The following is a 26,819-nucleotide window of genomic DNA, read 5'->3' as shown; positions in this document are numbered from 1 at the left end:
AAGACTGGAAACCAAGTTTTATTGAGTCAATTGAAATAAATGTTAGACAGAATCTTTATTTTTTGACACTGGGCAGCTGGTTCGATAATCTACTCCTTCAGATCTTGACGCTCCAAGGAATTTCGTTTTTCATTAAGTGGGGTTGGATTGATGTATTTATTCCCTACAACACTTGTTGATCAAACTGTTCTCTGTGCAGGAGTTAAGTTTTGGGTAGCACAGTACCAGCAACAGAGCTATGGATTCAAACTGCATCTAGACCCCATCATGGGGAAGCTGGGAGAAGCAAAAAGGCTCTTTTGACTCTCTTTAACATGACCCTTCTTGGTTGTATTTTTACAAGTCCCACATCAGACTATTTTACCAGATGTTGCTTTCTTGGTTTCTTCTTTGCAGGCGCATTGCTGCTCAAACCGCCAGCACCCTTGAGAATGTGACTTGACTGTAATGCTGCTTTTATCAAGGTGTGCTTTTCAGCTGTTGCTTTCAAACATGTTTACTGTGCGTTAAAGGCCACACAGCTCCATTAATTGTTACACTCTAGTCTCGACTGTTGTGACTGCGATACCTTTCTCTGCAGCTCGAGATCCTCAGAGGCCCTGGGAACACGTCCAACGGAATGGATGCTTCCATTAGCGCTTTTCTAACTGACAGATTCAAGAACCATAAAGCGCTTCTCTGGACATACTGGGATCCGTGTTAATCCCGAGGGGTCTGGTGTTGCACTCCAGAGCCTGGCACACAAATCGATACACTCAATAATTGAAGCCCATTAGGCTCCACTAAAAGGACAAACAAGATTTTAGTATCAAACCATCAAGGCTTATTAGAAGTTAATGGTTTACGGGTGGCAAAAATCAGGTTAATAATAATAATAAAGAAGTTTATATAGTGCTCGGATATACTACCTAGTATGTCCCCGCGCTGCGGTGCAAGGTTACCATCAATTTATAATCAGAATGTGCATGCTTTAATTAATATGCAAATCACACCTTATGAAGTAGAGGATGAACCAGCCTGGGGCCATTTCAAAGGGAGGGACGTAGGAAAAGTCAGTCCTCTTGCTGTGCGATAACTATGAAAACTCCTTCTCTGCTTTACTTTATTCTACTCTAGTCTGAACTAAAAGAAACAGACACTAACATTTTACAAGCCTACGCGTAGTTCTCATAACTCTGTCCATTCAGGTTAAAGCAAAATTATACTTTTCTCACACTACAAGTTTGCTCTGGCTTTCGAACTTACGCTATCCTTAACAAGATAAGAAACATGGACTGGTCTGCACACTGCAGGTGTCTCCTGAATCCACTATTCATGGAAACATTCCACAATAATCACAAATTAAAGCAAATGTTCCTTTACATGGGAAAGGAGGAAAAACCTCGCCTTTGACAATTAGAACTCCAGGTTTCTTGGAAATAAAATGTTCATGTGTCATAAAACAAGATGGCAAACTACATTAGACGCTTTGAAATGAAGGTCTACATTGGCTATAGTCAATCTAAATTTGAATGAACAATGCGTCTCTGCGTATAGCATTAGCACGTCTATTTGTTGACGTAAACTATTGTAATATATAAAAACATCTCCACTTCCTTATATAGGAGTATTGATTTTCTCACTGAAGTGATGCATGCATATATATGGTCGGTGACAGTAACATGCAGAGGTAAGCTGTCTGCAGATTGGTGAACAAAGGTGCAAACGGCATTGTAACTTGACCTCTCTGGTATCCAATACAAGGCTGAATAAATCTACAATTCAATGATTATATGCCATGGGTCGGCCTCAAACTGCTGCGATACACCTTTGCTGGACTATGGCATGGGCCCTGGCAGCATGGGTGACAGGTGAGCTCTGGCAGTACTGGCGGCCGCCCCTGAAGCGACTTGTGGTCCCTGCCTAGTGTAGGGGCGCTGCAGACGTCAGGTGAGCTCTGGCAGTACTGGCGGCCGCCCCTGAAGCGACTTGTGGTCCCTGCCTAGTGTAGGGGCGCTGCAGATGTCTGGATGACTAACAGCTTTAGGCCTATATGTGGCTGAAGAACGTATTCACGAACTGACTCTTGCTTAACTATAACCTATGCCTCGGCTTAAATGCCCATGTATAGAAACTATTCGTGTGTAAATAAATCAGCAACCCATGTGGATATATTTAGGTAAAACTGTAAAATAAATAAATCCAACCACTCTTCTGTCCTGGTTAGATCTTCGACGCGAGTGATACCTTTCAATGGTAACATTAACGAGTTGGATGTAATGCTAGGTTTGTACGCCTTTTCAAAGGCCAGTTTACTCACTGCATCAAAAGCAGAGGACGACAACATATGGCAGCGACTTCTCCCTATATGGAGTCCCTTGAGGGAGGAAAGTATGGGAGAATAAACATTGCTGTTGGTTCTGAAGGTGGGCTCTCAAAGATGGGTACCCCGGTTGCATCACAACTCCTATACTGTACCCAGCATCACAGTACAAGCCCTTCACGCTGAATCTGCATATGGAGACCCTCCTGTGTGCAGACATAGTTCATAGGTACCCTGTCTGCACACAGCCTTGGATCTACACAGCTTGTCATGTTTCTAGGCATAAACCCCCAGTCTCTTAATCACACATACGCTAGCACCTTAGGGCTGTACATGTTCAACATGATGGTTCTTTCTTTTTGTCTAGATGAAACTGTGCTTGCCTTCTGGTTGGCATCTCCTTTTGCATGCTTCCATTTTAGCAACACTGAAATGTTCCTTATTGATAACTTAACGTAAGGTGGGTTTTCTAGCCATAATCTACTTTTTATAAGGTTCTGCATTACGTGGCAGCCCTACTTTTTGTGATCTAGCCTCACACCCTGAAATATGAGGGAATAGGAGGTGCAGCTAGAACAATACGATTTAGGATTGGTTGTTTTCAGGCACCAGGCATGGTGGCATACAATAGCATCACTACGTCACCCTAAAGCTCCCATTGAACTGGGACAAACCCTACCTTGTATTATTTTCCCTCGTTGCATGAGGAGTCTATTCTGTACCGCTTTTGCATGACACCCATCAAAGCCACAGGAATCCGCGACCAATACAAGCGGTGAATCAATGGTTATAAGTAAGCAATGCTTCAAATGTGCATCAGGTCTCGAATGTAGATTCACAACTCGTGCCTCAACTAGGAGGCCATACCCTCAACAGTACTACTGCGGCTTTCTACGCGTGGAGAACGAGCAGGGCTGAGGCTCTTCAGGGATCTCTGGCTCGCCACAGCTTTTCTCCTGGCTTGATTATTCGCATAGTAACATCTGGAGAAAGGGTGGCTTGAAGAGCACATCACTACGTTACAGATGTTCACATGGAGTGTATTTTTAGGAATGCAGTGGTAGCCGCTTTCTTATGGGAGTATTTGACATGCTTGAGTGGGACACATTTTCCACCCCTGATTTCAAAATAGCTTTAGCCTTATGTAATTGCAACAGACACCTGGTTCATTGTAAGGAACAATGTTGTGCAATCAACATAGTATAAACTGGCCCTTCTGACACAAAGCATAGACAAATATTGCTGGATTCGTGAAGAAAGAAGCTGGTTTTATAGTGCGACACGAAAGGGTGAAACTACTTCCGTTAAGAAGTGAGAGAGAATGTGTGAGTGGATCCTTTGTCGTGGGTTATCCGCAAATAAGGCTGAAAGGGGCGTGGTCAGGAGCCAAGCAAAGAAGTGTCCCCTAGATTCCCTTGCAGGCAACCACGGGAAGGGCAGATCGTTTAATTTAAAGGCGATTCCACTTCATCATAGCTAAAAATATGCGTCACTAACTGCAGCATACTTACAATATGTATTCCTCCTTTTCTATTGATTAGTTAAGCAGTGCCCACTAATGAGTTGTAAACGAGTACTGGAGAATCCTCTGTGGTCGACTTAAGCCATGGTGTGGCTATATATAGAGCGCACGGGCGCAGAAGTGTCGCGGCCCTGATGGACAACACATCACAAAGGAAAGTATGGATTGGTCATCACACAGAGAATATAGGAACGCCCACTGAAAACACCCATGTTTTAATGCTTTCCTCAGTTTCAAGAGGCAAGGGTCTCCACGGATGGATTCAGGCAAGGAATTGGATTCCAGTACGTGAAGATGGAGTCTGAAACTGCTGGTCGCTTTCCCTTAACGTCCTACAATAGGGGTCAAAGTTCTGCTCGAGAGGCTGAACAAAAGGTTCAGCTAGGTACATACCTTTGATTCTAACAATAAAATAATTAAAAAAAGAGAACATTAGTCAAGCCCTGGTATATGGCCTCCTCTGCAGTTGTCATGGACTTGAAAATCACTCTACACCTGAAAGTAAATGAAAAGGATTGCCAGGTAGGAAAGATGATCCCACCAAGACAATCCCCGAATCAGATGGGCAGTGCCATCCTGGACCAGTGGGAGGCAGGGGGCAGTTTCTGAGGGGCCTCTAGGTAGGCTGAGTTCCCATGGCCCCGCCGTGACTGAACGCGAGTGCTCACAACTCTGACGTGCAGGTGCGGCTCAAAGGAGGAAGTATTCTTTTAAGAACTGACAACTGTAGAACAATGCAGACATTGGCCACTTTGATCTACTGGCTTTCGAGAGAAAGATTCTTATCAAAGAGGCCCAAACAGCATTGATGAGCGTTGAAGAGGGACCCATCATCGAGGGTCTGAAGCTGGTTTGCGAATGTGGGGATTTTAGGAAATTGTGGGGGCAAGTTTGAAGAAATGACTAGATATCCATGACCCATTCTGAGATGCACGCATTCCAGTTCTGGGGAGAGCTGTCGCAGGCAATACTCTGGATTCCTGTGAGCCCAGAGATCAGGTGTGTAATTAGTATTCATGTAAATACGGGGCCCGGGCAGGTGTACTCACTTTGATCGGGGCTCGTGTAGATATAAAATAAATAAATAATTAGAAGACAGACCCTTGCTGGTTAGTTTGGGTTCGGAATCTGAAAGTGGGAGCCCGTCATTCGAGAAGACGACTCCAACTGGGTCAATATCGTGACAGAATAACCTGCTTCCGGTGGCCCAATAGCCAAGATCGTGCCACCGATGGCGTTGAATGCTGCTCAGCAATCTAATAACAATAAAAACACGGAGGCACCACCACTGGCCACGCTCTCTGCCTATCGCCCAATGCTTCGAGTCTGGCAATAAATACCCTTCGGCACAGCTGGTCCTCAGTTTCCCAAAATGTCTTCAAGTCTCTTTTAAATCCCATGGTCTCTTCCTTTATTGACATGCGACGTAACTTTTTTGTTTAGCTATTTTTACGATCAGATCTGGAAGTCTCCAGATTTCCTCCAAACGTCTCTGTGCGTGCATGCTGCTCCCCTTTGTTGTCCGCCATATATCGTTCTTTCTTGCCGTTTCTCATTCTCTACATATTTTTTTCTAAACCTCCCCCGTCTCATTCACCCTCTATCTCTCCCTCCTTTTCCCCTCTCTCTCCTGCATCCCTCCTTCCTCGCCTTCGTGTCTGTGCAGTGTTGAGACTGTTTGCACGTTCTTTGCAAGTCAGTGGCTGTTCTGGTTTTTGTGACGAGCACACGCTAAGCCAGAAACCACATCTATTTGTTTCATATTCGGTTCCAGATTCATGGGGAGTTTAGGTGCGGTCGGTTATCTTAGGCCGGAGTTTTAGGAGAGACAAGAAAATACCGCAACAGGCTACTTACCAAATCCCCCGGCTGGGGCTCTGCGGCCCGGAGGAACGGCTTCCAGGCCAGGCAGGACGGCGAGGCCAACCGCTACCGGTGCTTCTGCCGGACTTTACACCTTCATTACGGATAAACAGAAGAAAAGTGTGAAGAAAGGGCGAAGTCTATGCAGAGAGAGCGGAATATATACACGCGGCGCGAGTCAGTGATCGCTATATACAGAAACAATTCCAGCTCTAACTGGCCATTCAACAAAGCACAGCTGTGTGAAACAATCCCACAATGCTGGGCGTGCCTAGGACCAGGCCCACCAATCAAACCACAGCGTTTTTCGCGTACACACGACGTTGGGTCATTCGCCACAAAATACGATGCCTGTTGCCTAATTTTGTGGATTGTCACAAAAAAGCTCTTTGGTGTTTCTAGATCAAACATTATCAAACTGGTTGTTCGTGAGGGTTGCAATAGCTGCGGATACCCAGAATAGGGAATTTAAAGAAACAATGCATGTGTACCTCAGAGACAGTACTCGACGTGGCAGATGTGTCCTAACGTCCAGAGCTTCCGACTTTGGGCATGGACGTCATTTATGGATCGCATCTGAGATCCCTGGCTTGCCTTTTGCGACCCCTGGCACTGCCTTTGCGACCCCTGGCGTCAGAGGTGGCAAAACCAGAGCCAGGAACACAAGAGGAGCTCGTCCTCATGGAAGTCTGTTGGGCCGCCACTTTCCTTGTTTTCTCCAAAATTGTATTACACTAATAGTGATTAATATTTCAATAATATATATATGGCATTACTTACCATTTGGTGGCCTCATTATCACTATTCTTTGCTGCCTTCTAATTCGGCAGCACGTGAGAGGCACTACTTCCTTGTCTTTGTGCGGAGCATGGGCCAAGTACAGATTGATACAACTTTATTAGTGTCCATCCGCTGCTCTTGCTGTGATTCAGGTACTAGCTCTTTTCTTAGGTCTCGCCTGGCGAACGCAGCGCGAAGCGCTGCTGTCGCCAGCGAGATCAATTGTTGCTGACTTGCCTCGGAAGTGGCACAGGAGATGGGCACGCGCAGGCTTTGGCGGATTTGAGTTGGTGTACGCGCACGTACAGCCACGCGGTGTGCACATCTCCTGTCCCCCGGACATCCCATGTGCACCCGCAGCGTCTCTTCTCGCGCTCCCCCTTTCACTTTTGCAAGCGAGTTTCTGCTGCTCTGTCCCCGCGTGAATGCAGCGCGCGCATGGTGCACTTTAACTTTCTCTCCCTCTTAGTATCAGTGATGCGCTGGCGGCCGCACTCTCCGACACACATCAGTGTGATGGCTGTAATTTATCCAGCCCAAACCCCTCATCTGTCCAGGATCACCGCATGCGGCAGCCTCGCCAATCTACCCCACCGTGCGCGAGTCCGACGATTGTCTGCCATAACCCCTGCTGAAGCGCTGCCCGGCCACCGCGCCGCCCAGTCCCGCAGCCAAAAGTAGAGATGTGCCCCTGCCCCAACGCGATTCCCCCCCCCCAAGTCCTCCGCCTCCCCTCCCCCCCTCCATACACCGCGCAACCACCATGTGCTCCTGCTCCAAACCCCCACACCCCTGTGCCCTCTGCTTCCCCCACCACCGCTCCCATCCGTGTCCGGGGCGACTGTGGGGGCAAACCTCATGTACCACATTGTTGCAGCCATTGATGCACTAATACACTCCGAAACCCAAAAACATCATTTTTTTCGACACCTTAGGCCCAGGCCCTACCCATTTCCTATCTCAAAGTCGACTACATAAAGCTGCTTTACCTCTTCTACTTCTCTCTCTCTTCTCCATTTCGCCACCCTCGCTTTAGGAAGCTCTTTCTTTCCAGAAACCACAAGGAAGCTGGCGCTGTTGCAACTGCATCAGTTCTCTCACCGCATGCTCGCATTTAGTATACTTCGCTGGCTGCGAGAAACGTTTCTGGTAGATTTCCCTGTGCGTGCCCCGGAAGTGTGTGCAACGGCATTCCGGAACAGGAGGGAGCCTCGGGTCCTTCCCGCTGAAGCGGCTGAGCCAAGATGTGCTCCAGAGGATGAATGAGGAGGCAACGTGAGAGAGTATGAGAGGTGAGAAGGGGCAGAGGGTGCGAGGGGAGCATTTCAAATCCTTTTATCTTTCGTATGTAAAGACATACAGCATTTATAAAGTCCTCTCTGAGTCTCAAGTATGCTTAGCTGAATTGTCTATGGCGTCATTAACTATTAGTCTTATTTTATATAATTTTATATGACGACCTAGCCGACTTCAACTTACATTGTTTCCAGCTGTGATGCTTATTAAAACATAGTCCATTTTCCCTTTCTGTTCTTTTTCTATCATATGTGCTGACCTGGTCCTCTTTCTGCTTCTGATATATTTGTAGCTTTATTGTCAATGACGTCATAGTCCTCACTCAGCTTCTATTTTACATTATTGCATATGACAACATAGTGCAATTTCAACTTCTAGCATTTGTACCCCTTTTGTACTATGATGTCACGGGCGTGTATCAACGTCTTTTAAATTATTGCGTATGAACATCTGGTCCGCTCTAAAGTTCTAGTTTTCTTTTCATTGTTGTGTATAACGTCATTGCCCTCATTCAACTTATGTTTTATTTGTATTGTAGTTTTAATTAAGCTAGTATTTGTATTATCTTCTTAAAATGACGACTGACTTAAATACAATTTATTTTATCCACTACGTATAAATTACTACGTAGTGATGAAGCCTGTCCGCTATCTGTTGTCCCTTATTAAAATCTAATTAAAAACAGTAAAAGTTTCTTGGCTACATATTTCTTCCAGTTCTGGCCTCACAAAGTGCGTCACAAAAATTGTTGCATCGCTGTGAACAGTAACATGCGGTAGATTAAAAATCAATGTTTCCTGAAAGTAAAAACAGATTATGTCGTTAATCTGCGGACAATGCCGTCAGGGAGCTCGTTAATGCACTCACTTATGTCAGCATCTGATGCGAATAAAACACACCCTGGGTTTTAAAGACAATAAACTCGCCGCGTGGAGCCCCTCGGAGAGGCTGCGGCTCGTAGAAGTCGCCTTCGCGGCAGGTTTGGGCGGTGATCGGAGCCCTCCACCCGGACAATAAGTGGACAAACCTCGTCTAGGTGTCAATGTTTTTATTCAGCTGAGGGCTTTTTCCTCGGTACATCTCAGATGTTTCCTTGGAGCCAGACTGTAATAACAAACTGCGGTGTTTGGAAGGATGTTGTTGCTCGTTTTTGTTACCCCCTTTCTGACTCTGCCCCGTACCATGTCTTAAGAAAACAAGCATTTGCAATGCAATAGGTCTCGCATTACTGAATGTTTGAGCTATTGGTGTTGCATTATTATTAGCAATGCCAATAGCTCGGACTTTAATAGTGCGAGACCTATTGCATTGCAAATGCTTGGTTTTTTTGCATTCTTAAATAGCGCAAACTTGACCTCACCAAAATGTATTGGGGCTCTTTACATGAGCACCAGTTACATGACACAAGGTCACATTCACTGCTTTAGGGAGGGGTGTTTAAGTTATTTGCTCAGAATCACAAGATTCTCATATGCCCGAGAGATTCGAACCTGGTACACAAGTTCTAAAGTCGGCATCTCCGGCCGTAGCGCCACATCCTTCTGCCCCTTCCTACCAACTCCACCATTCAGATTAGGCATAGTTTTATTTTAGCCATGTTGCACAGCAGTTGACCTTTGACAGTGTCATAGCTGATTTATTTTATTTACTTTCAGCCATGTTGCAGCTGTGCTGCTGTTCAACATGGCTAAAAAACATTGTTAAAGCCAATAAATCTCGCATAGGTAAGGCTATTGTTTTGCCAATGCTTCTTTACCCTTCCCCTTTTCCATGTTGCTTGTCCCTCCCTCCTATTGTCTGTTTACTGCTACCCTTCCTCCCACTGTCCATGTTGCTCATCTCCACCCGCCATAAGAAAATAAAAAGTGCTATGGTGCGGCCAGCACTTTCAGTTGTGCATAGCGTTTGCATATGCAAGAGCTATTTGTTTTGCAAGTGCTTGTTTTTTTTCCACTGGCGCAATCCTTGTAGACACAATATCTGTTTGAAAGAGCAGGGTGTCCCTTGGAATTCAATGCCTCCTCAGACAGCCGAGGGCAGGCGCATGGCTCGGAGCAGAGGTGTCCAGAAAAATCCAGCCTAGAAAAGCAAATCAAAAGTCTACACAGATATCTCCCAGCATCAGAAAAATATACACCAATGGGGCGGGTAAATACCAACGTTTCCAGCTGAGTCTATCTCTTGGGGCAGTTCGAGAACCACTTTCACAGCTCTGGCAAGGTACTTCTATGCTGCCCTCTTAACAGTCCTGGTCCTTACACAGAGTTCTGCCATGCACTTCCATCCTGCACACCTAACACAACCAGGACCCATGGAACACTCCGGCACATCAACAGAGCGTTTCTAGGTGTGCAAGGAACCACACAGAGCTCTCCCAATGCACCTCAGCCCTACCATCCTTACAATACTGGGGCTCACAGTAGGCTATGTACTTCTTTTCCAGCACTCTTAAAAAAACTGGGACCCGCACAGCTCTATCACTGGAGAGGTGTGGTGCAGCAGCCAGAGTGGCTCACTCCGGAGCGCGGAGCTTATGGTTCATCGCTAGCAGCAGCTCAGCTCACCATCACGTGACTCTGGGCGATAGCTCACTTAATCTCCCCGACAGCCTCCAGCGTCTGGATACCTTTAGGGGTGATAAGTCGCGCTTTACAAATCTGTACGCGTCTGTAATACAGCGCGGGTGCAGAGGCAAAGAAATTCCCTCATTTGCATTGGGCACATCCTCATGCAAATGAGGGAACTCCCCCTGAAAATAGCGCTGGTGCTTCATGTGCGCCAGCGCTATTGGTAATACCAACGTGCCACGCAAAACGGGCGCAACCGCCCATTGCGCCCCCGGAGCACTTTGTGTAATACGGCCCCTGGTGTCCTTTATGAAGTATCAACAGGACTCCTCCTCTGCCGGCCCAGTAGCACCTAAATCATAATGTGGGTTGAGCCACGAACCTAGTATCCGCGGTTGCCACTGATCCAAACTTGATCCATCAGCCTGCTCACAGCAGGGGGCCAGAAGATGGCAGCTTCTGGCTCTGTTGTAACAAGTCCACCCGGTGCAACAAGTCAAGCATTTCCAAACCAGCTAAAATCACCAAACGGATGTTGCAGCACATAAGTTTAGTAACTCCAACCCCTTCTTCTTGCCCTCCCCCGAAAAAACCCCAACATATTCTTGACCCCTGTTCTCTATCAGCACCTTGCTCAGCATTGAGCTGCTGGTGGGTCTGTTATTTGCTCTCCACTAGCCCCTCATATCTACCAGTACCAGCACAATTCATGTACCTTCCTTTCTCTCAGTTGTGCCTGCACAGAGCTGTCAATTGATCTTTTGTCTGCAGATTTGTCTCTTGATTTCCCTCTTTGTCTATGTCTCTCCATCTCCAAGTTTGTATTAATTTTTCTACAACCATTCTGACTTTGCACACGTTTCTATCTCTGTCTGCATTCTCTATTTGGGGGTCTACGTAAGCGACTCTCTCCTGGATTCTGTTTAGATGGTTCGCAGTCGTTCGCTCCATGCTTTGATTTTTCTTAGGCCCTTACACCGCATCTCTGACAGTTTCTGTCTCCCATATTTGCACTAATTGTTGAGACTAAAGTCTTCTGCACAGCTTGGACTGCCGTCCCAACAACCTTTTTTTTTTTTTCTTGCCCATCTTAAATGTTTCACTCCAGCAAACTTACCACTCTGTGAGTGGACTGGAGTTAAATGTTTATGCTGTGATGTTAGTCAGTAGAGTCAAGCGCGGTGGACAGTGGGTCATATAATGCGCACCCCAAACTGAGCGACGGAACCTTCTTCCCCATCAATCCATGCCATAGAGTAAAGGTGGCAGACAGTCCTCACACAGGACACTACCTAGCTTTCTGACTCTGTGTAGTGTTGAGCACTGCATGCCTCGCCTGACGTGCTCAGGTAGGTTTGCGGATAAAGAGGTATGTTAGTAAAGTTAAAACTGGCAACAGCACGCTAAGGCCATCATGTACCTACACATCCTGGAGACACAGAATTTCCAGTAGCAAAGAAAGATTAGTACTGGAAAATCCTCAATTCAACAAACAGAAAACACTCGACCAAGCCTCCCTGGAGCAGCGCCGGGGATCTGGGGTGGCTTTCCCGCTGAGCCAAGGAGGGCCCATTCTCAGCTCGACTTTAAACGAGGTCTGAAAGAATTTCTATTCCTTGAATAAAGGTCTTAATTAACTCAGCAAGTCATGTTCCATATTTCCAACTACGAATAGCAAATGCAGCTTTCTTTTTACTCCCAGGATTAGTAAATCTGTCTTCCTTTATGTATTCTGACACGTTTAATTTTGAAAAGAAAGTGTATAATTTAGTGTTCATCTCTTATAACGCGTTTCCTTCCATCAATGTAAAAGCACTCGATTGTCCCAACTAAATGTATGTGGCATCATGTATTTCTAACGAAGCCACCTGAGAGTGAAGCCACATGGTTTTTCCTTTGTGTCCAAATTCCCTAATATATTATGCGACATCATCATAGGCGTTTTAAGCGCTATATAAATATTGTAATACACTTCTATACGTTATACAATAATATGCCAGTGGTAGGTTTCTTTTTGCTGATTGATGGTGTTAAAACTGTAAAGTTCCTACCTCTTTTTGATTGCAGAATATTTGCATGTAAGAAAATGGAGAAAACAGTGGGATGATATACATGTCTGATCGTCTCTCCACAGGGCACCATGCACCTTTCTGTCAGACTGTCTCTCCATACGTGGAGTTGCTCCATTATTCACTGGCCTATTTCCGTCTCCACCCACCAGGCCTGTCCCCTTTTGCTGAGCTATGAGTCACAGTTTGTCAGAGGCGGTGTTATTCTGCGGACGCGGCCCCTTACTGTACGGGAAATCACATGACTGAATGTGACATGCAGAAAATACGTTTCTTTTTCACTCAGAACACACAACGTGAGATCGCCTGATGCAGCGTTTCCAGGAAAGAAAAATAACACGACGCAGGAGAAAATCTCAGGCAATTTCTAGGGAGGCATGGGGCCAATGTGGAGCCTGAGACTAACCTGGGTGCTCCCAAACTTTACACACAAAACTACTCCATTGAGCAAAAGGATGTACGTGCAAGGCCCTCTTTTGCAATGTCCCTGCATTTGTAAATTGAGTAGTTCAATCAATGTAAGTCGTGGAAGGATACAGGTACTACAGTCGAAGGATGATAAAGAATGTGGAGGCACCAACACAAGATGGGATAGCCAATGACCAAGAGGCAAGCATCATGATTGACGAGAAAAACAACCAATGGGCTAGCTAAAAGCTCACTGTATGTATCCTATTGCCCTCAATAGGTCTTCGAAAACAGACAGCGAAAACCTAAAAATGAACAAAATACATGCATGGGGGCACATGGTTCTTTGCCTGCGTCTGCCGGGTCCATGGGTCACTCGGTGGACTATTCATTACTATAGGTGTAACTGTCCTCGGTCCTTGAGCCATCCCTGGTCTATACCATCTCTCCCAAACGGGCCTCTGATTTTGTCCGGGTCCAGTGTCTCTGTGTACATCAGAGGCTATACTGCTCTGCAGAGGCCAAACACTTTATGGGAAACCACATGACTACTTGCAACAGGAGCAGAGAGTTTCATTTTCACTCAGCACAGCCCACGTGATGTCATATCGCCTGGTGCCGCATGTGCAGGAATAAACAACATGACGCAGCAATAACTTTCTTATCAGCTTCGGAAGTGCACATTCACACCCCCGTCTCTCTGGGAGAATCCCGGCAGTCGATGCCAAGCCTGAAGTACACGTGGAAGGGCTTGCTGACAGGACGTCTGTAGCACTGAACTGGCAAAAGAAAGAAGTAGGAGGGCCGTAAAGAAAGGGTTAAGCTCTATCCTATAATGTCATTTTTAGGTTTTGCCTAGACAGCGCATGCGCTATCTCTGCAAGACGTTGTTTACAGACAGTGGGCTTACAGACCGCCCACAGCTTACCATTTGTTAGCTTCAGAGTGGGTCTCATTATCTTCGTCCCTGTTTATCACAGCACGTGGGCATTATGTCCTCTTGTTGTGTTTGGCCCTCCCCTGGAGCATAGACCCAGTACATGTGTCCATCAATTGCTCCAGTCCTTGTGTTAAAGCACTCCATAGGAGTGCTTGTGTTTTCAGCGCTGGCAGGCCCTGGCATGTACAAACACACAGCATGTATGCAAAGGTGGGTGGCTGGAACAATTCAATGACATGTAATTGTATTCACCGTGCAGGGTGAGGTGGTACATATTATCAACATGCGTGGCTTATAGACGATGTAGTGCTTGTTATTCAACATAGTTGTTCATGTTGGCTGAAGTTAAGATCTTCTTTACTTTAACCATATTATCATTTTTTTTTCTCTTCTTATTAATGAGTATTACGACAATGCGCCATTTCATTGCATACTGGTTTTGAAACGTAGCACCAATGACTAAGCTATAAAACACCCTAAAAGCTTTGAATTCTACCAAGATATTATGCAACTAATGATGTATAGCATAATATTGGCTGTCATATAATGAGCATAAAATTATGACAATACTAATTATAAAAAAAAAAAAAAAATCTTGTGTTTTGAGTCCGTCTGCCATATTCCCGTCTATGTACATTCTGTACCATCTCACACATCCCCTCCAATGTTTTTTCTTTTCCCTCCCACCTCTTACCCTTTACTTTACGCCACTGTATTGTACACCTCTGCACCACTCTACGCCACTGCACTCAACATCACTCTGCTCTACACTACTCTTCGCCACTGTACTCTACACCATTCTGGTCTTCTATGCACCACTCTATGCCACTGCACTTTACACCACACTACTCCACCACTCAAAGCTACTTTACTCTAAGACACTCTGCTCTGCACCACTCTACTCTATGCCACTGCACTCTGCTCTGCACCACTACACTTTAGGCCACTGCACTCTACACCACTCTTCTCTGCACTAGTACACTCCACTTTACACCACTCTACTCTATGCCACTCTATTCTACACCACTCTACTGTACACCGCTGCACTCTACGCCACTGTGTTCTACGTCATGCTATGATACTGCACTCTACACCACTCTGCTCTATGCCACTTCACTCTACGCCACTCTACTTTATGCCACTCTACCCCCATGCACTATACATTGTTCAAATCTACACCACTCTACGCCACTGCACTCTACACCCCCACCACTGCACTCTATGCCACTGCACTCTACTCTATAGCACTACATTCTGTCATTCCACGCCACTGCACTCTACACCTATGCACCACTCTACGCTATGCTACTGCACTTTACTCTGCACCACACTACTCTAGGTCACAGCGCTCTATGCCACTGAACTCTGCACCACACTTCTCTAGTGCTTACTATTATCATTGAATTCTATGCCACTGCACTTTACACTATGCCACTCTACTCTATGCTACTACACTCTACGGCACTGCATTGTACGTCACTCTACTCCATGCCACTGCACTCTACATCACTCTACTCTGCACTACTGCACTCTACACCTATGCACCACACTACTCTAGGTCACAGCACTCTATGCCACTGCACTCTGAACCACTCTACTGTACTGCATACTATGCCACTGAATTCTACGCCACTGCTCTTTGCTCTATGCCTCTGCACTCTTCACAAAGTCACTCAACTCTACGCTACTACAATCTACGCCACTGCACTGTACGTCACTCTACTCAATGCCACTGCACTCCACATCTATCTTCTCTGTACAACTACACTCTGCACCACTGCACTCTAATCCGCAACACTCTACTTTAGGCCACTGCACTCCATGAGCCTGTACTCTGCACCACTCTACTCTATGCCACTGCACTCAACTCTACTCTACACAACTTTACTCTGCAACACTCTACACAATGCTGCTTCACTCCACTCACCTCTACTTTACACCACTCTACTCCTCTGCCACAGTGCACTATATGCTGCTCTGCTCTACTCTGCACCACTCCACTACTCCACTGCACTCCACGCCACTCTACTCTACTCTACCCCACTCTATCCCACTTCACATCACTCCACTCTACGCCACTCCACACTACTCCACCCTTCACCACTCTACTCACCTCTATTCCATGCCAATCCACTCTACGCCCTGCACTCTACACCACTCTACTCCATGCCAGTCCACCCCACTCTACTCTAAGCCAATCCAAGCCACTCTACTCCATTGTATGACACCACACACCACTCTAAGCCATGCCTCTACACTCTACTCCACACTGCTGTACAACATGGCTAAAAGGCGAAACCTACTGGCATTGCCAATGCTTGTTATATATTGCCTTCTATGGTGCACACTCCACATAACCTTGTTTCAAAGCGCTGTTCAGTGCATATTTAAAAACAAAGTCAGTCACACGTTGACTGTAGCAGTTAAAATTGCATTTTTGCCCACATGCACAATTATCTACGTAACTTTTACACCGGCAATTGCTTACAGCAGAATAACTGGTATGTACGCATAACAGAGGTGAGCGATGCGGGTCTACAACATTAAAAAAAAAACAACAAATGGCTTATTAACACCATAACATTAATAAACTAGGAAGAGAGTAGGGAAAGGGGAGCTGGGCTAGTTAGGTGAAATTACCGGTGGGAAACAGATTCTGTAAAAAGGGAAATTCAGTTGTGGTTTCAGAACTGGGAGTGTGATACAGACTTCCCTGGGAGGGGGGAAGCGGCTGAGACTGAGGGATCTCTTAGGGATGTCAATAGAAAGCAATAGCAGCATGAGATTATTTATATCGAGAAATTACACAGTACTAGGGGAGATGCAGAGAAGTTTTTTACGCAGAAGGAACAGAAATCATATATTTGTTAGTAGATAAGAGAACAGGAAAATGTACAGCTCCAATGAACAGTGAAGGCAAGAAGTGACTCATCAACTGTGCAGTTAATGGGGAGCAGAAATAGGCATTGTTATCAATCTGTTTGTTTCGAACCAAAGCCCATAAAACGTGAAGCACAATCATAAAGCATACGTCAAGCACCGCCTCTCTATCACTCCCACCAGACAACCGCTCTGCCCATCTGGCCCTTGCCACCATTCCATGGATCTGCTAGGCCACGGCTGGAGGAAGATCCTTCTCCTACCTCACAGCGAAGACCTAGAACTCCCTGCCTCTGCACCGCAGGCAATCACCATCGTTACAGCAATTCAGGAAGGACCTCAAGACCTGGCTCTTCGACTAAACTGCAGACCTCCTCTACCCCCACTTAGAGCCTTGAGACCCTCACGGGTGAATGGTCACGCTATTACTGATTGATTGACAATCAAAAACATTTATAAACAAGAGCAATCGCCCAATAATTAGTGCATAATTTATTGGAAGAAAAAAAGAGAAAAATCAATATGTGCAAGGCTCCACCGCTGAATGCCAGGGTTGACTAACTCCAAGATTCACCCTGGAACACTCACTGCCCTTTCCAGAGTGGTATTTTTCATGCACAATATTACACCAATACTGGCTGAAGAGGGCAGTGTCACCTTTTGAAATATCCTTGCATTTATAAACTGAACCATTTGCACATCTAAGCCAAACTTACATGAGAAAATCAATCTGCGAATCAGGACCTTATTTTTGCTTATTGATCAGTCTAACTGAATCTCATTACTCAGGATATCAGTAATTAGAATGGAGTTTGATAAACAATACATATCCATATTCGGTAAAAAGAAAATAGTTCAAGGGACGTTATGGCTCTAAAAACTGCCATGTGTCGGGGCGAGCAACCATCACTACCCCAATTCACAGTTTAGGATCTCAAACAATATCTAAATGGTCAAGCTGGTGCTACATGTAGGGTAAAACCACACAGCGAATGGGGCGTGGCCATTGCCCATGTGCAGTGCCCTCAGAGCCAAGACAGAATCACTGACTTTCAGCAAAATACTCATGTGGAGGAAGTTTACAAAGCAGCCCCTTGGGATTCATCTCATGTCATGTGTACAGATTGTGTGCTTGAAGTTGGCCCCAAGCAGAAGCTTAGTTTGGTGATTTTATTCTCAGGAACACACGCATGCCCTTGGGAGCAAAAATCTTAAGACTATATCTAGGGTTGAACAGTGTCAGAGAGCAGTTTGGGAATAACCTGTGTGTTCCCAAACTTTTCAGGGAAACCTTGCCCTGCAGCACCCATTCCCAAACAATTACGTTTTACTCTTATGAAATATTAGACCATTGTGGGGGGGAAATGTGTGCAGGTAAAAAGAATTAGGAATGCCAGGTCACATTTTGCAATGTCCTTCATTTGCAAAAGGTATATGGGTAAATCAGGCTTAAACGCGCAATTCACTCTGTGGAGTGGGCTCTTGGTTTAGTAATTTAGCCATCAGCCTGAATCTCATTACTCAAAATATCAGCTATTAAAGGAGTTTTATATACAAATGCATATGGATATGCCATCAATAACATTTGGAAGTCAGTCTTTACATGCACACATTCAACTGCAGCCTTGTTTTGATAGTTCAGTAATGAGCCTGACTCTCATTCCTGAGGTAGTCATTGGAGGGCAGTTCAATACAAATATACATTGAACACTGGATATTCCATAAAAAAAGAACTTTTCGTGGAGAATCCTTATAGCCACGATCTCCCAAAAAATGGACACACATCAGTTTGGGGGAGCTGTGCATCCACTCTTCTCTTGGTTGCATAGCTCCTGATCTCACACATCACACTATCTCACAAATGATATCATAGGTGCTTCCCATAGCACAAAACTGAGGTAAGAAGAAAAATAAAATGATAATAACATTGGTTTATTATCATTTTCTTGTGTTTTAATCTGCTGGCATCTAGTGTGGCGACGCTCCTCTGCCATCACGGAGGATTCTCCCCTGTACTGCAGAGAGGATTTTCAACTTGATTCTCTCTTCTCAAGTGAGGGAGGCGGGGGGGGCAGTGAAATAAAACTATCTAGGAGCGCAAACATTTTTTGCACATTTCAAAGACACAGAAGAGTCTTGGGGACAGACTCCAATCAGAGAGACTATGAAGCTTGTATGCAGAGCCAGCCAGTGCCCTGACTCCAGGTGTGCCTCTGAGCCGAATGTGACGTTACCACTAGACTTGCCACCTTTAGCACTAGGGAACCGGAGGCATGAGTTCAATATCGTGTGATTTTGGGCAAATCACTTAATATCTCCATGCCTGAAAAACAAATGTGATATGTGTGTGATGTAACTGATCCTCATGAAAAGGGATTCAATACCTTCGGGTCCAGTTCAAGCTATATAAAAACAAAGAAAAGTGAGGTACGGAGCCAATTACTTTACTTAAAGACTCACAGGGGACAGATAGGTGGCTGGAGGCCTTTCTGCTACGGCCTATAAGGAAGAGGTAAGATTCAGGGATCATTATTAGGTTTCGCCTGCACAGCGCTTGCTGTGCTTGTGAAATTACCAATGCTTGTTCCTCGTCTTGTTCTCTTATCGAAATGCTGTTAACATCCACTTTTGTGGAACTATTATTTCATAAAGTTTTGTCTCTTTCTGCTTTTTCGTCTTGCAGCAGATCTATATTATAGCGCACGTCTTCAACATAAACCGGACTATTAATGTTGGTGTGTGCGGGGTAAAAATATACCTTTTGGAAATGGAATAATATAAACACACTAGCAACGGTAAAACCTGGTATCGTCGTATGAGTCACTGTGGATGCTGGAGGAGGAGCCATATTGAAGACCACGAGCATCCTCAAATGTAAAGATACCCCAAGCGCCGCCTCGGCTTTGGAACGATAACATCGCGAAAGTGAAAGTTATCGCGATCAAGCGCGGCGAGCGGCCGCGTGAGGCCACCAAAAGCCTGTGGTGGCACTTTTAAAAGCCGCTGTCTAAATGTCTCGCAGAGCAGCGCATGTGCTGGCTCAGGCGAGACCTAAACATCTTCCTTAAATGTGGAAGCAATGTGTAGATCAATGCGACCTCAAAAGGGACGTGGTGGCAGGTGTATCATTTGTGATCCATGGGACATTCGTGAAAGGGAATATTCATTATGAAAAGGTCTGTCCTTTGTAGTTAGCACCCTTGTCGAAACAGCAGATTTAATCAGTGTACGTTAACAGCACTGGAGATTCACCTAGTGGTCATGAGCCGATGTATTGAGAATTCAAACAGACATTACTTTCCTTACTTAAATGTACCAGCAACAAGTATGGGAACGTCTGTAAAGCTGTGCTAATGATGCAGCAATCACATGTTCATGCATTTATAATTTGTTTCTCCACTTACACATTATCTGGTAAAATTTCTTATTATTTCTGTTATGATTCCGAAATAATTGCTTGTTACGCGAAAGGTTTATTTAAACAAAACCTTTGTTATGAGGTTTTTTACTAAACTCTGTTTATCCACATTTATTTTTATGGTAAAAAAGACACGATCAGAATAGTTTGTCGATTTCTATTTCACTTGGCCAGCCAGACTGTCACGTGACACGGATTCATCATTTGTTATCATTTTAAAGCACCTGATATGCTTGTGTTCAATAACAGTGTACTCACTGACAGATAAACTAGTCTTGGTTTCACTGACCATTGCAGGTAAATTAAGTTTGCATGTCAATCATGTATATTTTTTATTTAGTGGGTGGAATGGACTCTGTGGTGGCCTCCTGCTTCATTTTGGGCCCCACCCATCCTGATTCGCTCTAGATTTTGCTATGTATCTTACGTTTTCTTTCCTTCTTGACCTCATGTAAAGCACTCTGATACCGTCTTTGGTCATGTTCGTGCCATATAAAACTTTATTAAAAAATGCAATAAAGAAATACGCTGGAATCAACAGATCTCTCCTACACAGACTCCAATCCATCCAAAATGCCGCTGCCTGACTCGTCCTCGGGACCCCACGCCACGAGCACATGACCCAACACCTTTGAGACCTCCACTGGCTCCCAGTCGAGAAGAGGGTCACCTTCAAACTCCTCACCCACGCCTTCAAAGCCCTCAACAACATCGAACCCAAATACCTCAACGAGAGACTCTCCTTCCACGTACCCAAGAGGAACCTCTGCTCCAACGACCTCGTCCTGGCGGAGGTCCCCCGCAATCACAGAAGCAGAACAGGTGGGAGAGCTTTCTCCTACATCGCAGCCAAGACCTGGAACGAGCTCCCCGTCAATATCAGATGCTCGCAAACCCTGCACACCTTCAGGAAGGACCTCAAGAAGGTGTGCAGGGTTTGCGAGCATCTGATGTTGACGGGGAGCTCGTTGACCTCAAGACCCCCACCCCTCCCACCTCCCCAAGTGCCTTGAGACCCTCACGGGTGAGTAGCGCGCTTTATAAACCCCCAATTCCCTGATTGATCGATTGATATGTTTTTTCCACTTAAAGCCCTGGAACAAGAAGAGTGCTGGAGTAGCACGCTTGTGCATTTAGGGTCCATGCGTGTATGGCTTATCCAGTCCAGATTTGTTTTCTTTGCATTCTGGAACTTGAAGCCTTGTTTATTACATTATTAATTCAGGACTATGAGTCCCAGATTTCCAGACTCCTGCACAAGTCTTCTTACTTGGGTAGCACTGCCATTTTTTGGGGAACTGATCACAAATTGTTGTCCCAGGCACTTTAAACTTGTGATATCCTGCACTGGGCACCTTCTTTGACATTACTTCTGCATAACTGCTTTTGTTTTGCACTTGTACTTTGACATCTTGCTCATTGACCTTTTATTTTTTTAAATTATCGCTTTTAAAGGTTATATGCACATTGTGCAATAGTTTTATTTAACTTTGCACTTTAATAAAAATTAAACTTGAAACTTGAGTCCCAGATTTCAAACAAAAACTTAACTTGGATGTATGTACCTGAGGAACTGGATGCATGTTACTAGGAACGTTGAGAGCTTTGTAGGTGCCCCAGGAAGTGTTTTAACACACGGAAGGCAATCAAGGTTCACACTGTGAGGAAATACTTTCAGTTTTCCTAATTCCTTTTGCAAGTTCAGTTTTTTTCTTTGCATTCTTGAATTTGTAGCTCTGTTTATGTTATTACCAAACCAGGACAAGAAGTCCCAGAATGCAAATAAAAAAAAAGCAAGGAGTAAAAGAACTGCTCATGCACGTACCTTAAAAACTTGAGAGGTTTTAGTCATAGTCCAGGGGAGTATTTTAACAAAATAATTGCTGCTCTAATAAATCCTGCCCAAACCAGCCACTCACTCACTCACTGTCTCTTCTAGATCCTAAACTGTTGGAGGGGGCCTAAACTAAAATCATTTTGCCCAGGGGGGCTCAGCACAAAAACGTCTGAATACTTCTGGTCTAGATTTACACGTTCGAATTCTAGCACTTTGAACTCAATCATTCATCCTTCCAAGGTTTATCAAATTGAAACAATTTGCGAGGAAAATAACCACAACTGACTTTAAGCATACAAAACTCATTGCATTCAGTTGTGTGCAACAGAGACTAACCGCAAACTGAATGAAAAAGTGTTTGCTAATGTTTTTTAGTAAAAACCACAATGTACAATTATGGAACCTCTTACATTTGACTAAAGTACATATGTGAATAGAGTTATTTCACCCTGAGCCCACCTTAAAAGGTATCTAGACAGTATTCAAGAGCAGGTGACTCTAGGATTATCCAAGGAGTCTTTGTGTTTCAGAACTCTCATCTCGCAAGTAGCTTACCCAATCCAGTTTTTAGGTCTAGCCTAAGCCAGCGCATGCGCTGCTCTGCGAGACATTTTGTATGTGGGATTTCAAAGTGCTACCCACAGTGTTTTGCTGGCCTAATGCTTCCGTTCACGATTGCGTGCACAGCTGGCATCTAATGGCTCCTCTGTTCGCACTACCCCCTCCCTACTCTTTAGCTTGATTCAGGCTCCTTTGTTTACATTACGCCCTTCCCTTCTCTCCCCGCTCTTCTCTGATTGCACTACCCCCTCCCTTCTCGTCCGCTTCATTGAGGCTCCTCTGCTTGTACTCCCCCCCCTTCTCTCCCCACTCTTCTCGTCACCTCTGATTGAACTACCCCCTCCCTTCTCGTTAGCTTCGTTGAGGCTCCTCTGCTTGCACTTTCCCCTCCCTTCTTTCCTCGCGTCACTGATTGCACTTCCCCCTCTCTTCTGCTCTTGGCCTGTTCCCTTCAGCGTCCATCTGATTGCACTACCCCCTTCAGTGTTTCACTTCTTGTCACAGCTCAGACTTTTCTGATGCGAATAACAGTTAGCCACGTGAACTTTACTGGCAGCCAACAAAGTCAGCACAGCTCAGAACTACCCCCTCCCTTCTCGTTAGCTTCATTGAGGCTCCTCTGCTTGCACTTCCCCCTCTCTTCTTTCCTTGCGTCCCTGATTGCACTTCCCCCTCCCTTTTGCTCTTGGCCTGTTCCCTTCAGCGTCCCTCTGCTTGCACTACCCCCAGTAGTAGCGCGCGCTTCTCCCCCTGCAGCCGGCAGCCTGCCTTGCTTGTTTTTTCTTCCCTTTTAGCAGCCTCTGCTCCCTGACACTATGCTTGCCTGGGGATATGGATTGAGTGTGGCGTTAAGTTTGAACTGAGAGCCACTGGAACTTAAAATGATTATTTTTCACTGTATCCTACCAAGCAGTTTATTATCTAACTCTGCTCCTCCTGCTGACTGACATTATCTTTCCTGGCTCACATTTGTGTTGTTTTATATATTCCACGTTTATGGGGGTAACTTCAGCTCCAATGTTAATTGACACCTGTAATTTGTAGAGAAAATTTAACATTTTATTTCGGCTGATAGTCAGTGCAGTGATGGTAACACTGTTCTTTAGTGATCTTTATGGTATTCTTGGAGGGCAAGAGGCGCCTGGGTTCTCGAGCTCCCGAGATAGCGCCTCTCCTACAGAGCTAGCTCTTTCTCTTGCGGATCCCAGAAGGCGCCTCGAAGTCCACGCACTTGATTCAGGCGCTAAGGTGCTTTATATTCTTTGCACAAGAGCCACCTTGGTTCTCGAGCTCCAGTTAGAGCCTCTCCTACAGCTTTAGCTCCTTCTCTTGCAGGTCCCAGAAGGCGCCTCGAAGTCCACGCACTTGATTCAGGTGCTAAGGTGCTTTGTATTCTTTGCACAATAGGCACCTTGATCTCTCTTCATCTTGAAATATGTAACCACGCTCTACGATAGTAACTGGGAAATTAGAAGTCACAGTTCAAAGTTGTTTTCATCACCCACTCTCCCTCTCTTTTTTCCTGCCTCCACCGTTCTTTTTCTCTCCAGCTTTCGATTGCCTCCTGTCGCACGCCCGTCCTCCTCTTCACCTGCCTTCCTTCTCCCACGCTTTCCTTCCCCCTTCTTTACGTCTCTCCTGCTCTTTCCCCTAGCTGCCTCTTCTCTCCCACTCTTAACACCCCCCCCCCCTTCCAGGGGCTTAATTTTCACAGGTGTCTCACGGAACGCTTATTATACGTCGCTCGTTTTTCATTTTCTGCCCCCTCTCTACCTCCCTCTTGCTTTCATCACCCGCTCTCCCTCTCTTTTTTCCTGCCTCCGCCGTTCTTTTTCTCTCCAGCAGTCTATTGCCTCCTGTCTCACGTCCATCCTCCTTTTCACCTGCCTTCTTTCTTCCACGCTTTCCTTCCTCCTTCTTTCCATCTCTCCTGCTCTTTCCCCTAGCTGCCTCTTCTCTTCTCTCCCACTCTTAACCTCCCCCCCCTTTCGCTGGGCTTAATTTTAACTGGTGTCTTACGGAACGCCGATTATCAAAAATTATGTCAACAAGCAATTTTACGTGTAAAACATATACCATGATAGTGCTAGTAAGCTATCAGTTTCAAAGAGCAATTAAGCAGTAACGTTGTGTAAACTGCATAGATTTAAAAAATATTTCCTCCAAAATCTTAAACATATCCTGATATTAAACTAGTATCCTATTACTAAATAATTTAAAGCTTCAGTTGCTTGTTTAGGGCAGTCCTCACTTGGGATGTCTTTACAGCCAGCCTTTTTGCTCGTACACACGTCCCTAGTCTGTACACTTGTTAGATCAACAGATAAGGCCGTGGAATATCTCCAGGGCGGACTCTGTTTAGTTTCACCACAGCCCCTCCCCCCCCCCAACCCCGCATTATGGCTATTTTTAGGCAGTCAGACGAGGTGTTTGTAAGAGGCCGCGTCTCCTATGGTGCGTTTATAATGCATATGTGTTGTTTGGGTTCACGAAAGCAAACAAAAGCCCCAGCACTCCTGGAAGCGCCACTGTAGCCATACAGGGGTTTAATTTAAAGTGGTATTTGCCGGGATGCTTTGCAGCGAAAGGCATTTACACATGCCATATACCATGCGATAGGGCGGTTTATAAATGGGCTTTTAAAGTCAAAGTTTTTTGGGGGTTTGCTTTTTGTAGTGTGCATTCTTCTCTCTCAGCCCTACCCTTGACTGTCTTCTTTAACGCGCCGTCCTGTTAGGGTTGGTTTGGGCTAAAATACAGATGCAAGTAGGCCTAGTGAAAGGTAAGGGAAACATTGTGGCACGCGTGAGCACTTGCCTCCGACGCGCATATGAGTGCGTTTCAACTGTGTACCATTAGTAGCGTGCTGTGCGTTGCCCTTTCCAATGTTGTCTTGGGTGTACATTTTTTTTTAAACGGCCATCTTTATAACACAAATCAAGTTGCCCCTTGGCACAGTGCCTGCTGTCACCATCCCATTGGCATTCGCCGTGTTAGCCTCAGAATGGTCGGAGGGTATACCACTGTGCAGCATGCATATTATATACAAATTACAGTAGTGAACACTGAACTCGCTCGTCTATCCTAACAGTTGTAATAATGCATTAACTTATTAGAAATAACTATATGCAGAGCACTATTTAAGGTAAGATGCGCATTCTGTCTTTGGCAGAAACAACTTTACAAAACTTCATTACAGCCTTCTTTTTACCATACCATCCGACCCTCGATACTAGAACACAAATCCTTACATTGTGCATTACTCTCATGCTACCACATCCCTCCTCGAGCAGCATACATGATTTGCGCTACAGGCCGCCAGTGCGATTCCTTCAATGGAAATGCCTATAGACAAATTCACACTCAAACATCAACATTTCGCTGCCATCCACCTAGCCATCTGCAGGTTACTGGCGCCACATCAATTAACCTATTAAACTTCATCAAAGAACTCAACAATTAACAGGACCAACTGCCATCTAAACAAAAACAGTGCTACTAACACCCTACTGCTAATGTTTTCACTACTTCCCCATTCACACCGCGACTGGCTCCATCTTGCTCTAGGTCATGTAGCCAGGATCTCTCTTCATCCTGAAATATGTAACCCCGCTGTACGATAGTAACCGGGAAATGATAAGTCACAGTTCAAAGTTGTTTTCATCGCCCGCTCTCCCCCTCTTTTTTCCTGCCTCTGCCGTTCTCTTTTTCTCTCCAACACTCAGTTGCCTCCGGTTGCTCGCCCGTCCTCCTCTTCACCTGCCTTCCTTCTCCCTCGCTTTCCTTCCCCCTTCTTTCCGTCTCTTCCGCTCTTTCCCCTAGCTGCCTCTTCTCTTCTCTCCCACTCTTAAATTCCCCCTCCCCCCTTTCTAGGGGCTTAATTTTAACGTGTGTTTGACGGAACACTTATTATTAAAAAGTATTAGCAGTTACAATCAGATAAGTAAGTTTTACAAACTCGGGTATTCATTTTTCAAAACTGTAGAAAATTCTTTGCGCTTCAATAAAAATGACTTGTTAATTCAGGTATTCTTTGATGCATTCGTTGTTGCCATGCATGTGGAGTGCAGCCTAGCTGGGAAACAACTGAGCGCTGCGTTGATGGCTTTGGCAGAAGGGAAGCCTCATACTACTGTTAAAGTTTACTCAAGCTGCAGCACAAATCCTGGGAAACTTCCACCTTCTAACAACAAAGATGTACATTTTAGTTGTTACGCTTTCTCCCCCTCCCCCCATCTTTTCCACACAAATCCTTTAGAAACTTCCAGTGTGTGTGTGGGCGAGGGCAGTGACTCGGAGTCACAGCTACCATCTGGCCCCAAATCATAGCGTGCTTTTGCCAGCCCTAGGTCATGTAGCCAGGATCTCTCGTAACC

At 45.3% G+C, this 26,819-nt stretch overlaps 1 protein-coding gene across 9 annotated transcripts in view; it reads right to left on the bottom strand.

Annotated features, from left to right (window-relative positions):
• The window catches only part of TMEM140 (transmembrane protein 140), an 85,764-nt gene that overhangs the window by 7,996 nt on the left and 50,949 nt on the right, over nt 1-26,819 (bottom strand). For 4 of the 9 annotated variants that reach the window (XM_085651971.1, XM_085651970.1, XM_085651974.1 and 1 more), the window contains one exon: nt 5,682-5,781. The exons of the other annotated variants lie outside the window; for them this stretch is intronic. The gene's annotated coding sequence lies outside the window, so the exon portion shown is untranslated. The remainder of the gene's footprint in view (nt 1-5,681; nt 5,782-26,819) is intronic. 9 annotated transcript variants of the gene reach the window in all.

Source organism: Triturus cristatus, chromosome 4_1 (genome assembly GCF_964204655.1).
Source record: "Triturus cristatus chromosome 4_1, aTriCri1.1, whole genome shotgun sequence".
NCBI lineage: Eukaryota > Metazoa > Chordata > Amphibia > Caudata > Salamandridae > Triturus > Triturus cristatus.
Note: the sequence above shows the minus strand (reverse complement) of the source record. Positions and strands in the feature narration are given on the sequence as shown.